The following is a 14,521-nucleotide window of genomic DNA, read 5'->3' on the forward strand; positions in this document are numbered from 1 at the left end:
GAGCTATTTGTAAAGTGTGCTGGTAAATTCTTTCAAAATAGACCACAGGCTTTCTTTAGAGGAAATAAAACATAAGTGTCTACCAATTTGTAGAAATGTCAATCTTTTTTTCTACAGAATATGTAGATTTATTTCTTATAGGGGATCATTTTTTCTCCAAGATCTTATTAAAAATAGAGACCTTTGCCTTTCTTCTCTCACATACTAAATTAGAATCTATGCAGTTGGGCTTCAGTCATCTCTATTTTTAACAAGATCTCCAGGTCTTTCTGGTATATTTAAGTTTGAGAACCATTCTTCTAGACTTCTTTAACAAAATCAGTAAGACTAAATACTTTTCATGGAAAAAGCTTAAAGGCCATAAAGGGTGAAAAAAAATAGACCAACAGGTCAGATTTAATAGTCACTTGGCTGGAGGACTGGCAGATCACCGAGATTTCCAATTTCCAATACCACTGGCACAGGGAATAATTTTTCAATGAGTCTTATTACCCAAGGTGGCAACCTGATAAAGTCTCTGTGAAGGAGTAGACAAAACATAAACATGTGTATTAATTAATTAATTCAAGAGTTACTTATTAAGGGATGCCTGGATGGCTAAGTTGGTTAAGTGTCTGGTTCAGCTCAGGTCTTGTGTTAGGCTCCTTGCTCAGCAGGGGAGCCTGCTTCTCCCACTGCCTGCCCCTCTCTCTGGCAGATAATAAATAAAATCTTAAAAAAAAAAAAGAGTTACTTATTGAATACCACCTGCATGCTAGGTACTATGTTGGGCACTAGAATTATAGAGAAAAAAAATTTTTCCCCTTAGGAAGCTCTTAATATAGTAAAATGATTCTTAGAGTTCAGAGGGAACATAAATTATCTTGAGTACTTGATAAGAATGCAAATGGTCAGGATCTGAGTATGAAGAATACTAGTCTATTCTGTAAGACAGAAAGTAAATTGACATTTATAATGCAAGTGGTAAGTTTTTTGTTTTTTGTGTGTGTGTGTTTTTTGTCTTTTGGTTTTTTTTTTTTTTTTTTTTTTTTTTTAGAGAGAGAGAGAGAGTATGTGTGCCTTGGTGGGGGAGCGGCACAGGGAGAGAGAGAATCTTAAACAAGTTCCACACCCGGCTCAGACTCAGACATGGGGCTCAATGCAAAGATCCATCTCATGATCCTGAGATAATGACTGAGCAGAAATCAAGAGTTGGATGTGTAATCAACTGAGCCACCCAGGCACCCTGCAAGTAGTAAGTTTTGTTTTGTTTTTAAGATTTTATTATTTATTTGAGAAAGAGCGAGAGAGATTGTGAGCGAGGGTTGGAGCAGAGGTGGGGCTAGATAATCTCCAGCAAACTCTATGCTGAGTGCAGAGCCTGAGGTGGGGCTCAATCCCACCACCTTGAGATCATGAACTGAGTTGATACCAAGAACTGGATGCTTAAGTGACTGAGCCACCCAGGCCACCCACAAGTGATAAATTTTAAGAGATATACAGATATGTTATTTGATCACTGATGCAAACCAATAGTGAAAGGTAAGTACCCTTGAATTCCTGAATGAAAACTAGTAGTTTTCCAGATAATGAAAGGTAGGGAAGAGCACAGAAAATGGCACTGAACAGTGAGAAAGTGTGGTATATATGAGGCACCAAAGAAGGTTTCTTACATCTGGAATTTAGAAGTTGGGAGTGAGGCACAAGGGTTATGGGAATGGAGAAGTAAACATGGCTGGCTAGATCATGAAGACTCTTTAACTTTACCCAGAAATAAATGGTGAATCATGGAAGTATTTGAAGTAGTGTATTAAGGGATGATTACATCAGAGTTGGGTTTTAGAAAAAGCATTCTGAGAGTACATAATGAATGGGCTGAGTGGGAGTCGGGGTGAAACAAGAAAGTAAGACTGGCAAGAAGGCCAGTTAGGAGACTGCCAAGATAATTCAAGCAAGAAATGTGAAATGCCTGCTTTCAGGTAGTGTTGCTGGGTTGGAGAAGAGAGAAGGAAAAGATTGTTAAAGTAATTAAATTGATGAGAAAGGGAGAAAAGGTGGGGAAGGGAGGAAGAAGTAATGTGAAAGATGACTCTAGGTTTCTGGTTTGATTCTACTCATCTCATCTCCTTGGTGATACTGTTTCCTCTTTTTAATTGGGAAGACTTGTCTTTTGCTCCTATGACAAACACATTATCTCACTATAGAAGATGCTGCTAATGCTAAGCACATACTCCCTCAGTGCCCTCCAGAAATCACCTAGAGCCAGAGGTAGTCTGTCAAGTTCTTTTACACAACATTGAGACTATTATTTTCAGATTCCAATCCTTATTACTGTAAAGGCTGAGCCTGAGACTGGCCTGCCAGAACATGTTTCTTCTCCCTTTACTAAGCATGGTAGTCGTGTATAATTTAGAAGTTGGGCAGATCACCCTTGAATGAGGGCAAACGTAATGACATAAGGGCAGAAAGTAGTATGATAGATAATCTTTTTTTGTGTGTGTGTTTTTTAAGATTTTATTGTGTGGGGGACACCTGGGTGGCTCAGTTGGTTAAGCAGCTGCCTTCCGCTCAGGTCATCATCCCAGGGTCCTGGGATAGAGTCCCACATCAGGCTCCTTGCTCAGCAGGGAGCCTGCTTCTCCCTCTGCCTCTGCCTGCCTCTCTGTCTGCCTGTGCTCGCTTACTCTCTCTCTCTCTGTCTCTGACAAATAAATAAAAATCTTTAAAAAAAAAAAAAGATTTTATTGTGTGGGTACCTGGATGGCTCAGTCTATTGAGCACCCAACATTCAGTTCAGGCAAGATCTCAGGGTTTTGGAACTGAGCCCCAAGTCAGACTCTGTGCTTAGCAGGGAGTCTGCTTGAAATTCTCTACCTCTGCCCCTCCCCCTGCTAGCTCTTTTTCTTTCTCTCAAACAAATACATCTTAAAAAAAAAAAATAGATTTGGGGCACCTGGGTGGCTCAGTCTGTTAAATGTCTGACTCAGCTTAGGTCATGATCTCAGGGTGGTGGGATAAAGCTCTCAGTGAGGAGTCTCCCTTCTCCCTCTATAACACCCCCCGCCCCAGTTGCACTGTTTCTCTCTCTAAAATAAATAAATGAAGCTTAAAAATACTTTAGTTTTAAGTAATAATCTCTACACTCAGTGTGAGTCTCAACCTTACAACCTGAGACCAGGAGTCATCAGCTCCACCCACTGAGCCAGCTGGGTGCCCTTAGATCAACTACTCTTTACTCTCTGCTCTACTTGTCAGGTTCCCTGAGCACTTTCATGGGTTTAATTTCTGGTTGAGAATTTGAAGTGTGAGTGACGAAAGGAAAAAGGCGACTGCCATTTGAAGGTCATTAAAAATACTATATCCAGAACTCAGCAGCAGCTCTTACTTTTCTCTCCTTTCCTATAATGTTAATAACCCATACTAAAGGGAAACATCAAGGAAGAGCATTAGAAATCAGAAGATCTACACTCAATTCCTTCACTAATTAGCTATGTGCCTTTTAGCAAATCACCCAACTTCTCAAAACCTTGCTTGTTGTCAATGAGAAGAAGGGTTTCAAGTAACTTGATTTGTAAGTTCCTTTCTAGTTTTACCATTTCTGTGATTCTATCTAATCCTGAGTTAGAGTTTCTTAGATAAAGGAGCTTCATATACTAGTCTGCTTTCCTACTCCTTGCACATATTTTGTACTTTCCTCAGTTCATGCCTTTTTCCTTTTTTGTTTTTCCCACCTGGAATGATTTTTCTTCTCTTACAAAATTTTGACCCAACTTTTAAAAGATCCTTTGTCTTAATGACTGCAAAAATAATTGTGCCTCTGAATTCCTGAGCATTTATTATCACACCACTCATTCATATGGTACTTAGCACTTACAGCACAAGAAAACTCTGCATGAGACATTACAATAGGCATAGAATATAGAATTAATTGCCAGAGAAGTGGTTTGGACCGTAGTTCTCAACATGTGGTGGACAAATCACATGGAGTTCTATGACTCTATGCCTTTCTCTCTCACTGATCAGACCCACACTAGTGTGTCATAACACTCCAGGTTGATATAATTAGTATATAAATGAACTCAAATACTTATATAGGCCATAATTCACAAAAATGAAACAGAGCATTTGCAATAAAATACTGAGTGAAGAGGACTCTGGCAAAAATGAGAGCTCAAGTCCCACAGAAAGAGGGCAGCAATGACTTTGTTGTGAAGGGAGTGCAGCATCTGTGATGCTAAATGTTGGCTTCTTTAAGGAAGCCAGAAATCAAAAGTTTTTGTTTATCATTCACGGTTTTCAAATGTTAGTAACAAAATGAAACATTTAAGTATACCTCCTGTAGGTCTTTTTTAGCTGGTAGGAGGTCTCTGGTCTCTGGTCATCTCTTTTTCAGGCCACTGTGGGCTGGCTTTTTCAGTGACATTACTCTCCCAAAAGGTTCCTGTTACCAGTTTTGTGACCCAAAACAAGGAACTTAACTTGTTCCAGAACGAGTTTTTTGCTTATGATACTCACCTCACAGAATGTATGAATAGCAAATGAGAAAACACCTATAAGAGATAGCACCGAGATATAGGCACAAAGTCCTCCATGCTTGTTTGTTCCTGCTCTGCTTGAACCACACTGCAATTCAGCTTCCTCCATTGACATGGTATAACTTTAAACATCTGTGTGCCATCTGCCCTCTACCAACACCCACTCTTCTCTCCTCACTTTCTGAGTTCTAACTCTTTGAATAGAGTGCCCTCTCAAGTTGTGTGTTAAGTTCCTTAAGGGTAAGAACTATCCTAGTTTTCCCCCCACATTTAAAAAAAATATTGATATTCTAGAAAATTTCATTCATATACAAATAAAGAATACTGGGTACTCATTCATCCTCAATAATTTTCAACATATACCCAATTTTGTTTCATCCACACTCCACCAAATCTCTGCCCTCCCACCACTGCACAAACAGTGGATTATTTCAATCTGACTATCGACATGATATCATCTTCTTTGTAAATAATTCAATGTTTATACAGTTTTGTAAGTAGTGTGTAGAAAACAGAATGGTCTTGTGGAAAGATTCTTAAGGATGATGGGGGAAGGGAAGGATAAGCAGGATAGGACCGAAATATGTATTCCTAAAAGATAGGAATTCTTTTCAAGTAGAAAACCTGTGTGAGCCAACATTAAACAGCTGAACAAAATACATCTATGGGCAAAATTTGGTCATAAGGCCATAAATTTGCAAACTTTGCTACAAATAATAACTGTGGAGAAGGTTAAGCAGTTAGGGTTGAACTCAAAATAGAGTCAAGTTAAAGGAAGAAATCTCCAATTACCAGGTAAACCTGGGAGTTTAAGGAATTTTCTACTTTAAAGTTCTCATAATTAGAAGAAAAACTCAAAGTGCATTTTGCATAAATCTTGATTGGCAATAGAAATGCTATCTGACTATTTAAATTAATCCAATCTGGCTCTTGACATCAACAACTTATTAAATGTGCTCTTGTTGAAGTTATTAATTTTGCTAAGTCCAACTCAGTTGACCCCTTCCTCCTACCTGGTTTCCAAAACAGCATTTTCTCCTGGTTTCCCTTCTACCACATTGGCAATACCATTTCACATGCCCAGGATTTGGTCTTGAACTTATTTTTGTTTACACGCACACACTGTTTCTAGCTGATTGTATCTGGTTAAATGGCTTTGACTGCCATCTAAATACTGATGACTCTTTTTTTTTTTTGTTTAAGATTTCATTTATTTGACAGAGAGAGATCATAAGTAGGCCGAGAGGCAGTCAGAGAGAGAGGAGGAAGCAGGCCCCCTGCTGAGCAGAGAGCCTGACTTGGAGCTCTATCCCACTGGGATCATGACCCAAGCGAAAGGCAGAGGCTTTAACCCTCTGAGCCATCCAGGCACCCCAAAACTGATGACTCTTAAATTTATTCCTAGACTTTACTCTTCTTTGAGGCTCTATATACCCATACACATATTTATACATACATACTTACATTTTAGAATAAATTTTACCAATATAAAGGATAATTGCACAGACTTATAAATAATAATGTAGACAATATTCCTTATTGTAAATTCCACATAGCATATTAGTTCTTGCAGAATTCTTTCATTGATTTTTGTTAAACTCTTGAATCTGTATTGAACCTACAGTTTCAGCTGATGAGTAGGCATACTTCCATTATGAATGTCGGCTAATTCTTTTCACTATGACAATAAGTAAGATGATAGTCCCAAGTTTCCACTGATTATAGAATTCTCTCTGTTCCTGGATTATGTCAAGCTCATTCCTATTTCAGGTCTTCTGCATTTACTCTTCCTCTTCTCTCCTTCAGTTCTTCACAAGACCAGCTTCTGATTCTAGCTCATGTCAGGTTTTTCCTGACCACCCTAACCAAGCAGCTTTACTTACTTCAGCTATCCTCTATTCCTTTGTTCTCCTTTATTTTCGTCATAGGGATTTTGCAGCTACCAGTTCTGAAAGAGCAACGTATGTGTCTCTGTATGTATTTATTTCTTTGAACGGATGATGCCCGCTTATGACAAAAAAAATTACAACAGTGCAAAAATATATCCAGGGGATTTCCACTTTCAGGAAGATGGAGTAGATGGATATACTTTTCCAATTTATAGCTAAGGACATCAGGCTCCAATAAACAACATGGTGATGAGTTCTCTGGGTTTTCTTTTTGCTGAACATATACCAGAATGGGTGCTGGAGAAGCCAGCAGGCCTGGAATTACCAATGGGCACCTATAGAAAAAGCCCCAACAAAAGCTGCTTCCTTGAGCCAAAGCACCAGGAAAAGGGAAGCCTAGTAGGACAGAAAACTTTTAGAAAATAACCTATTTACCTTAGAAGAAACTATGACCGACCCCACCCCCACCCATATCAGCAAAGACCAAGTGGATAACCTAGACTTCATGTAATTATAGCTTTATCTTCCAATAGGCTGCCCTCCCCATAGGCAAAATTTGTTAAGATTCCCAATCATATAGTTGCCCCCACTTCCTTGGAACCCTCAAAATCACACAACCAAAGCGAAGTCCTTTCTCACACTCTAAGAGAGTTCCCTCATGATGTATGAAGGAGGGAAAAAAAACAACCCAAAATAAAAGAACTCAACTTGTTCAACTACAGGTATTTCTGGTAGCTTTTGGCTGAAGAGGATCAACATTGTGAAGTGGCTATAATCTCTCATTATTATTATTATTTTAATAATAGTATGTTATCTATACCGGTCTGAACTTTTTTTTATCATACTTAATGAAATATTCCAAAAATATTACATATTAGTATCTATAGATCTGTCTTACTCTTTTTAACAGGTTTATAATAATTCCATGCTATGGATGTAAATCAGTATATTTTACCTGTCTTCTGTTCATGGACAGTTAATATTTTCCCAAACTTTTTTTCTTTCTTTCTTTTTTTTAAAGAGATCTTTTTATTACTTTTATGTACAGAAAATTCAACAGCACACACTTAGCCCAGTTTGGTGGCCTGTTCTTTAGCCTTTTCCTCCTTCAACTTGGAAATGCAAACCACCAACCTTGGACTCAGGATGTTGCTTCCCTCGTGACAATGAATCTCATCATATCTGTCACTGGAATTGGTTCTGAAAGCTTCCGCCACCTTAGCCAGAGCTCTTTTGTCTGTTGGGTTAAACTGTCTGAATGTGAGAGTGGTGCAGGCCTAGTTGTGGACCAGATGCCCCAGGCTGGCCTTCCTGTTGATAATGGCATATGGAATCCCTGTCTTACAATACAGGGCAGGCAGGAAGACAACTAATTCAATGGGATCCACATCATGTGCAATTACTACCTGCTGAGCTCTATTGTTTGCCACTAAGGTGGTGACAGCATTAACCCCTAGAACACACAATCAATTTGCATGAACACTCAGTTCACAAAAGCAGCTCTACTGTGGGCCAGCTATGATTCAGGGTTAAAAAGCTCAAATTTTACTCTTCACAGATTCCATATGAACCAATCTTTTTCTTTCATAAGCTGTAATGAATAGCTTCGCACATACGTTATGTACAAATATATCTACAGAATAATTTCTAGGAAGTATATTCAAAGTGGTTCAAAGTGTATTTTAAATTTTGATATGTTTGATCTCCAAGCCTTGCCCTAAATGACCTAACTAGAAAGAACGTTTAAGGAAGACTTCCTGCTAATTCTCCATAGTAAGTTTGTAATTCCAAACTCTGATCTTTGCAAATCCAGCAAGACTGGTATCTCACTACAGTTCATTTTAAAATTTTCCTTATTTTTTAAAGAAGCTGAACAAGTCATATGTTTACAAACTATGTGTACATCTTTTTATGTGAGCTGTCTTCTCATATACAGTTGATGCTCAAACAACATGGGAGTTAGGGGCACTGCCATCCCTCCCACTGCTGTGCAGTTGAAAGTCAACATAGAGCTTTTGAATCCTGCAAAACTTAACTAGTAGTAGTTAAGTTGGCCCTCTGTTAACAAGAGCCTTACTAACATAAACAGTCTATTAACACATATTTTATATGTTATATGTATTATATACTCGATTTTTACAATAAAGTAAGCTAGAGAAAAGAAAATGTTATTAAAAAGCCTTTAGTAAGAGAAAGTATATTTATGTTATTTATTTTTTAAAAACGCACATATAAGTGGGCCCCCACAGTTCAAACCTGTGTTATTCAAGGGTTAACTGTATTTTTACATTGTTGTAATACAGAAATATATTATTCACTTTATGTTATTATAACATATAATACATTAATATTACAATATATAATATAATATACAACCTAAGTAATCTTTAACTTTCTTATTGTACATAGTATTTTATAGTCTATCAAATTTTCACTTGCAGTTTATTATGTAATTTAGGAATAAGCATATATTTCCTCACCCTATCCTATGAAAGCTACTGTCTTGATTCTTAGTTTCTTATATCTACATTTACAAAATTTACCTTTACTATAATGATGAGCTATTGACTGGCTTAAGCCCCAAATATAAGTTTTTCAGTGTTTCCTTTCTCTTCTAGTCAGCAGTTCCCACATTTTGCTCTTTAGTCAAAATACTTTTTCTCTTTTTGTTTAATAGCCTAATTTATTCTCTCTCCCTCCTGGTCTCCCTCCTCCCCTCCTCTCTCTCTCTCTCTTTTTCCCCCTCTCTTTCTTTTCATATCTAAGCTGTTGCCACAGTAATCACGTTATATAATTAGATGCCCCAATTTTGGGAGGAATGAGAATTTTTTCAGGAACATTATGATTTATTAAACTAAAAGAACCATTATTTCCCTCTTGCTCTTGATGGTGTCTGCCTATAGTATGTAGATGGTAGCTAAAAATAACTCTGTTAATTTCTACCTCTATATCGCGTTCAGGAGGATGTTTAGTGCCTCATTACTAATGAGAATTCATCAAAAAATACAAAATCCTTTGTTTTTTACTGTTGTGATAAGAACACCATTTGGATTCAAAGACATCCTATAAATCTATAAATGTGAATATCTAAATACAACTTGTTTGGTTTTAAGAAATGTAAAGTCAGATAAAAGAGGTTATGAAATTTCATGTTTAACCAAAGCTCACAAAAGGGGTTAAAAGACCACAGCTGGTTACTAAATATTTTGATTTGGGGAATAGATCTGAGATTAATAAGTCATTTTCAGTTTTATCTAAAGCTTCATAGGAAAAATTTCAATCCATCAAAATAATTCAAAAGCTAGATGGTTTATTTTTTAAGTGGAAAGCAGCTTCTTAATAAGGACTTGTAGATTCTACTTCACTTTCATTATATTTTTCAGCATATTTTTATCTTGAATATTGTGCTCTTTCCAGTCAACAGTATTGCAGTCTACCTGTATTCACTGCTGGAAGCAAAAAGTGTGCATAATCTTAGACATAAACGTGCCTCACTATAAGGTCCTTAGCTCTGGGCACAAGAAGCCTTGAGAGCCCCATGCTTTGGAGCCCATTCTGGCCCTTTTGTGCTATATTCCACATGTGGTGAAGAGTCCCAGGCACCTCAGGAGATACAGCCACCTGAAGGGTAGCAAAATATTCTACCTCAAAATATGCCTCTTTGACATAAATAAAAAGTACATACATAAAAAGTATTTTGAGCTGAAAGCAAGGCCAATGCCATTGGAGAGCACAGCCCAAGTATAATGGTGGCCAAATGGCTGCTATTTGTCAAAGGTGAGAACAGACTTTGGATTTTCAGGCTGGAGTATCCACCCATATACACTGGAGGCTCCTCCCAGTGTAGGACAGAACTGCAAGAAGAAAGAAAAGGCTGACTTGGTCTGGCTCTTCCCACATTACCAGGAATCAGTTTGGAAAACCAAAGAATCAGCCTTCCTCTTCTTTTTTTTTTTTTTTTTTTTTTTTAAGATTTTATTTATTTATTTGACAGACAGAGATCACAAGTAGACAGAGAGGCAGGCAGAGAGAGAGAGAGAGAGAGAGAGAGAGGAAGCAGGCTCCCTGCTGACAGAGAGCCCAGCATGGGGCTCGATCCCAGAAACCTGAAATCATGACCTAAGCCAAAGGCAGAGGCTTAACCCACTGAGCCATGCAGATACCATAGACTCAGACTTCTAATTTCAAACCTAGACTCAGGTCATTATGAAGTTGTATTTGTCAAAGTAGGAAGACAAAACATATTTTATTTAATAGCTCATTAGCTTGATGTATAACTTTAAAATATTTATACATAAGGTATATGAGGCCTCATTTGCACTAGCCCCCACAGATGTTAAAGAAGTGCCTAGGTTCCCTACTCTCCATGGGGTCTTTTATTCTGACTCCAGATTATTCTATTTTTCAAGCTACTTGTGAAGGGTAATTTTCAGCAACTCTGGTCCTTTTCAAAGGGGAACTAGTATTCATCGATTATCTTATGTGAATACTTTATATACATTAGCTTATTTAATCTTCCTAGCCACTCTGTGAGGTAAGTGGAATTTATATCACAGGGATGAGAAAACTCAAGAAGTAAAGTAAGTTGCCAGATTTCAAAGCTAAATGAAATAGTTAATTGGCTTCATCAAGCCCTCTACTCTACCTCCTGTGGTCCTTTCCCCTCAGCTCCTAACTTTAGTGGATATCCTTACTTTATATTTTCCTAAAGAGACAGAGAAAGGGTCTGTGAAAATCCCTAAGTTATCTTCTATTTTACAGTCCTTTAGTTTTTTCACCCTCCTTCTCTTTCTTTATCTTCCCTCTCTTTATTTAGACAATTCTCCATTTTTTTTACTCCAAGATGTTTAGTCTTACCAACTTTCTCTTCTCCCTCACTCCCATCTTCAATGTGTACCTCTCCACTGGCTTCTTCTCCCCTAACGAAGCATTCCCTATTCTAAATTTTTTTTTAAGATTTTATTTATTTGTTTGATAGAGAATGAGTGAAAGAGAGCACGAGAGAGGAGAAGGTCAGAGGGAGAAGCAGACTCCCCAAGGAGCTGGGAGCCCGATGTGGGATTCGATCCTGGAAGTCTGGGATCATGACCTGAGCCGAAGGCAGTCGCTCAACCTACTGAGCCACCAGGTGCCCCGCATTCCCTATTCTAAAAGAATTTTAAAAACAACCTTCTTTTACTTGTTGATATCTTTATTAATTCCTTAATTTTATGTTTCTCTTCACAAATTTCTTCAAAGTGAAGTTAATTCCTACTGCTTTATCATCCCTTAGCCTTTTACAGGCTAGACTATTTTCCTTAACTCTGCAAAAATTGCAATCAAAGGCCTTGTAGAAACTAATATTTTTGACAGATAACCTTAATAAGATGCATAAAGTGCATTAATTTTAAGTACACACATGATTTTTAGGTGTCCATACACCCTTGACACCACCATACAGATCAAGATATAGAGCATTTCTAACACTCTCTAAAGTTCTTTTATGTCCTTTTCAATATAAGCTACCACTATCCATCCCTGCTTACCCAGAGGTAACCTCTATTCTGAAAACTATGAACATTGATTGGACCTGCCAGTTGTTGAGCTTTATATAAATGGAATCATGTATAACATACTCATCATGTACTCTTTTGTATCTTACTTATTTCTCTAAAAACAATATTCATGAATATGAATCTTACTGTTATGTTCCCATTAGTTTTGTGTGTTTTTCTTTATCACTGGTAGTATTCCTTTAAATGAGTTTACCTCTAATTGTTCTTTTACATGTTAATGGAAATTTGGGGGTGTTTCCAGTATGGGGTTAGTATGAATAAAGCTGCAACAAACATTCTTGTGAAAATTTTTTTGGGAGAACATACCACTACTCTTGGATATATACCTAGGAGTGAAATTGCTGTGTCATAAGGTAAGTGAATGCTTTAACATTAGTAGAGACAGACAATCTTACAAAATGGATCTATTATTTTACATTCCTGTCAGCAATCTTTGAGAGTTGGTCCACATCCTTTGTCATAATTTGATATTATTAGTCTTTTAAATTTTTAAAATTTATTTTAACATTACCCATTTTAGTGTGTTTGTGATAATATTCACTGCGATTTTAACTTGTATCTTCCTGATAACTAATGATGTTGAACACCTTTTCATATGCTTATTGGCCTTTAGATACCCACTTTTGCAAACTGCTTGTTTGAATCTTTTATCCAATGTTCTTATTGAGCTTTCAGTCTTTTTATAATTGATTTGTAATGCTTTATCAGATATATATATATTGTAAATGTTTTCTTCCACTCCATGGCTTGTCGCTTTACTTTTTGAATGGTGTCTTTGATGAGCAGAAAATTTTAATTTTGAGGATGTCAATTTATCAGGTTTTATTTTTATGATTAATGCTTTTTAAGTCCTGCTTAAGAAATTTTATCTGCCTCAAAGTCCTGGAGATATTATACTACATTTTCTTTTAAAAATTTTTCAAGTTTTTCTTTCATATAGAAATCTATTATCCAACTCAAGTTAATTTTTGTGTTTGTGAGAAATGGGAATCATGTCCACTTCTTTTTTGTGTGATGTTTGGTTGCTATAGTACCATTTATTGCAAGGTCTCTTTCCACTGACTTGCACCGGTGTCTTTATAATTAATCAACTGATTGTAGGACTAGGTCTATTCTATTGATACATTTTCCTATCCTTTCTCCAATGTCATACTCTCTTAATTATTGTGATTTACCAAGTTTGAAAACCAGAAGCCTTTTCTCAAACCTTATTCCTGCTCATTTTCTGTGCAATACATGAATTTGCCTACCATTCACATTTTTTATAGGGATAAATAGGCATAAGAATCAGGGAGATTTGTCTTTAAAATATGGCTCCAGCGCTACATGATGGTGATGTGGGATCATATGAAAGTTTACAAAAAACTATAGAAAACTTGGAAATAATGCCAAAGGATAGCTATATGTTATTTTGGAATATTGCTTAATAGTTCCACACAAAGAGAATTTAATTCTCTAGGAGGTTTACCTTTGTTAGTTGTTACTGATTAGAGCTAAAACTGTGTAAAATGTTAACCTGTAGATTTTGCCCTCTAGAGATACAAAACCTTTTTGTCTGGTAGAGAATGCAACTCCAAAATCTATAGTTATTTTGACTTGTAGGACATTAACTTGTATGACATTGTAATTTAGCCAACTTATTTCAGCGTGCCCTTTGTGACTGTCTAAGTATACTGAGTTTTTCTATTTTTTCTGTGAATTAGCTTTCTTATATTGCTGGCCTCCTCATTACAAATTTAAATAGATCTTAGAAGCGCGGCTGAGTCAGTTAAGTGCCCAAGTCTTGATTTTGGCTCAGGTCATGATCTCAGGATGTTAGATCAAGGCCCATGCTAGGCTATGTGCTGGGCACGAAGCCTGCTTAAGATTCTTTCTCTCCCTCTCCTTTTGCCCCTTCCCCTACCTGTCTTTCTCCCTGCCAAAAATGGTAGATTTTAAAAACATATTCATTCTGTATTTGTATAATAGTCATATATTTAAATTTTAAAAATTATGCTTTGAGAATAATGAGGAGTTTAATATTATTCCAAGGACTTATACAAACTAGATGACTGGTGATGCCATTACCCAGGATGGAGAATACATAAGTATTTTATTTTATTTATTTATTTTAAAGATTTTATTTATTTATTTGACAGACAGAGATCACAGGTAGGCAGAAAGGCAAGCAGAGAGAGAGGAGGAAGCAGGCTCCCTGCTGAGCTGAGAGACCGATGCGGGGGTTCAATCCCAGGACCCTGGGATCATGACCTTAGCCGAAGGCAGAGGCTTTAACCCACTGAGCCACTCAGGTGCCCCTACATAAGTATTTTAGATGAAGATAATTATTTTTGTTTTGGTATATTCTTTTCTATTATGATGGAAATGCATGACACGAGTGGAAATCTAGGTTTAAAGATTGCGAATAGGGGGTTAGCAGAAAAAATTTTGAGCAATTTTGGAGTCATCACTATGTAGGAGGTAAGAGTGCTATAGTATGGGTGCCTGGGTGGCTCAGTGGGTTAAGCCGCTGCCTTCGGCTCACTCAGGTCATGATCTCAGGGTCCTGGGATCAAGTTCCGCA

General features: G+C 37.1%; 1 long non-coding RNA gene and 1 other non-coding gene across 4 annotated transcripts in view; both read right to left on the minus strand.

Moving 5' to 3' along the window:
* LOC116586158 overlaps positions 1 to 14,521 on the minus strand; it is a 62,284-nt gene that overhangs the window by 37,758 nt on the left and 10,005 nt on the right. The window lies entirely within an intron of this gene.
* On the minus strand, positions 7,921 to 7,991 carry LOC116587426. Its single transcript, XR_004284435.1, has one exon. It is a non-coding gene; the product is annotated as a small nucleolar RNA SNORD36 (small nucleolar RNA).

The sequence above is a fragment of the Mustela erminea genome, chromosome 3 (assembly GCF_009829155.1).
Source record: "Mustela erminea isolate mMusErm1 chromosome 3, mMusErm1.Pri, whole genome shotgun sequence".
In the NCBI taxonomy this organism is placed as follows: domain Eukaryota; kingdom Metazoa; phylum Chordata; class Mammalia; order Carnivora; family Mustelidae; genus Mustela; species Mustela erminea.